Genomic DNA, 3,158 nt, shown 5'->3' on the forward strand with positions numbered 1-3,158 from the left:
CTGGGTCCTCCGGAGGACCCAGCCTGTCGTTTTGGACACAGCCACTGTATGTATTAGCTCAGCGCTACACATTCTCCTCTCGTAAACTGAGGTCCTCCATCCACATGACAGAGAGGAGAACACAAAAATGACTCAGCTGTAACTGAAAATATGGATGGAGGACCTCAGTTTAGCTTGTTTGTCGCACTAGCACCGAGCTAATACATATAAGGCAGTATTGCGTCGGTGCTAGCGCAAAGGCTAACAGGCTAAGCTGAGTATAAGCCGCATGGTTCAAAGTTCAGGAAAAAAGTTGCGGCTTATAGTCCGGAAAATACAGTAACTGAAATCAAGCAACACCTTGGTGTATTAGTTTCCTCTGTTAAACCAAGCCTTAGAAACCTTGGTATTATTTTTGACTCTGCCATGTCAATGCAGTGTCATTCTCATGGATTAATCCGAAACTGCTTTTTTCAACAGCAATATTTCTAGGCTCAAGTCTCTTGTGTCAAAAGCTGAAATGGAGATGATTATCCATGCTTTTATTCTATCTCATCTGTATTATTGTAACAGTCTTTTCACATGTTTGAATAAGAAGGACCTCGACCATTTGCAGACAGTCCAGAATGCTGCTCCAAGGCTTTTAACCAACACAAGGAAAACACAACACATAACTCCAGTTTTAATCTCTTTACATTGGCTGCCGGACCATTTTAGAATTCTTTTTAAATTTTTAGTTCTTACCTTATAGCCCTGTGTGGTCAAGCCCCAGTCTATATCTCTGACCTTCTAGAGCCCGACTCCTCTTCTCGCAGCCTCAGATCTTCCAGTCAAAGGTTGTTAATGGTTCCACGGACTAATCTCAAGACTAGAGGGGATAAAGCTTTTAGGGCCGTGGCCCCCAGGCTGTGGAATGCACTGCCTGTAACTTTGCGCTGCCTTGATTCTCTTGAAACTTTCAAAAAGCAGCTGAAGACACATTTGTGCAGATTGACTTTTTTTATAAATTTTATTTTAAGTTTTCAAAGTTTAGAATGTACAATTAAACAGACAAAACAAAGCCCAGATGCACAGGTCAAAGCATAAACCATTGCAGTTGACATATATACCCACACAGCACATGTACATGGTCACATACAAGGGTACACATACACAGGAGGGTGACAGAGGGGAGTGACCATAGACAGGTTTGATCAGCTTAGTCTGGTCTTCGAAAAGTGTTCCAAGAAGGGAGTCCAGTAACATGAGAAAGTGTCTTTAGAGCCTTTCCGAAGTCTCTCCATCTGTATCATGGACATCATGTCTGTCACCCACAGGTGGAAGGAAGGAGGAACAGAGGACCTCCAGTTTCTTAGGATTAGTCTCTTGGCAACAATCAGTCCCAGTTCTAGTGGCTGCCGCGTTATAGCAGGTGTAGTCCCCGGCACCCGAGGGCATCCAAAGACTATAAGTCCTGGTTCAGGTTGTAAGAGAGTCTTATATGCCTTGGAGTACCAGTCAAATATTTTTGACCAAAGACCAGTTAGTGAAGGACAAGACCAAAAAGCATGAGACAGTGTGCCTTCAGACATGTTACACCTGTCACACATTGGAGAGACAGAGGGGTAAATCTTGTGCAATCTGACCTTTGAATAGTATAACCAATGGGTGATTTTAAACTGAATTAACTGGTGCCTGCTGTTTATTGAACAGGAGCTGATTTTAGAAAGGCACCTGTTCCACAAGGGTTCAGGGATTGTTAACCCCAGCTCCTTTCCCCGGGCCTCCCTCATTTCTGTGGTGTGTGCCACCGTTCGGTCACCAAATAGATGTATAATTCTTGTAATAAGATGTCTTGCGTCGGGGGGGGGGGGCTCCCTAGCATGTCAACAAGGCCGTGCTCAATCGGAAGAGTGTCGAAGTTCTGAATCTTTGATTTCACGTAGTGCCTGACCTGCAAATATCAGAAGAAGTGTGAATGGGGCAGATTATATTTTTCTTTCAATAGGCTGAATGATGCAAACTTGTTGCCAATATACAAGTCCTTAATTGACACCAACCCCCTTTCCTTCCAGTCGTGGTAAGTTTTATCCTGCCAACGAGGCAGAAAACTGTGGTTAAAACATAACAGCGTCTGTATAGATGTATTTGGTAATGCAAGGAAACTTCTGATCTGGTTTAGGGTTCTAACGTCATGTGTTCAGATTGACTTTTAATTAATTAGTTATTAGTTTAATATTTTTATACCCATGTAACATTTTTATCACATGTATGTTTGTTTTATCTGTCCAGTTTTGTCTCTTGTGTTTTTAAGTTGTAAAGCACTTGATGGTTTCTGACCTGTGAAAGGTGCTATATAAATAAAGTTTACTTACTTTCTTACAATTCTGTGTCCATCCTGAAGGTTGGACTTCTGTAAATTTATAAAAACTAGTTAAGCTTAACATCACACTAAAGTAAATACTTTTTCCCCATCGACAGTACATATTTATCCCATATTACAGATTTGTCTATTCATAGCATTTATTGATGTGTGTGTTTATTCCTCCACTTTGATTGTGGTTTTAGAGGATCATTGCAATAAATAGGAGCTGAAAAGCACAAGTCAACATAAATTATTTAACAACAGGGCAACTTTCAAACCTTTAACCAGTTCAAAATAAAATGTAAAGTTAAAAATATAGTTAGATTTGGGTAAGAAAGCCTGTCAGGAGGCACTGCAGTACCCTGTTTTATCCACAAGAGAGAGATGTAAGCTCTTTAATAAGAGAAATTGGAAGTGCCAGCCATCTTACAGCTCCATCCAAACATATTACAAAACTCGTCCAGGACTAATCGCCTTCAGCTAATGCAAACACCACAACACACATTTAGCTTGTATTGAACTTATCTAAAGCCCATAACACTACCACAGCTTTTCAAGCTTTCATCAGGACATTTGTTTTGTAGAGTCATTTGGCTACACTCGAACTGTACCTGCTGATACTTGGTGGTTGATTGACATTTTTGTGGCTTATTAGGCATTTAAAGCTGCTGAGTGATGCAATAAATTGCGGCCTTAGCAGGTGGAGAAAATTACAGCTGCTGTTTGGAAATACTACAAAGAGCTTGCATCATCTGTCTCCTGCCTTCTCTGTGTGTTTGAATCCACACGTAGCTTCTGAACACACACACACACACACACACACACACACACACAC

The 3,158-nt window shown here is 41.1% G+C and overlaps 1 protein-coding gene across 1 annotated transcript in view; it reads left to right on the forward strand.

Moving 5' to 3' along the window:
- LOC106529550 (potassium voltage-gated channel subfamily KQT member 1) overlaps nt 1–3,158 on the forward strand; it is a gene marked incomplete at its 3' end in the record, with an annotated part of 59,161 nt that overhangs the window by 812 nt on the left and 55,191 nt on the right.

The sequence above is a fragment of the Austrofundulus limnaeus genome, unplaced genomic scaffold (assembly GCF_001266775.1).
Source record: "Austrofundulus limnaeus strain Quisiro unplaced genomic scaffold, Austrofundulus_limnaeus-1.0 Scaffold451, whole genome shotgun sequence".
Classification (NCBI taxonomy): domain Eukaryota; kingdom Metazoa; phylum Chordata; class Actinopteri; order Cyprinodontiformes; family Rivulidae; genus Austrofundulus; species Austrofundulus limnaeus.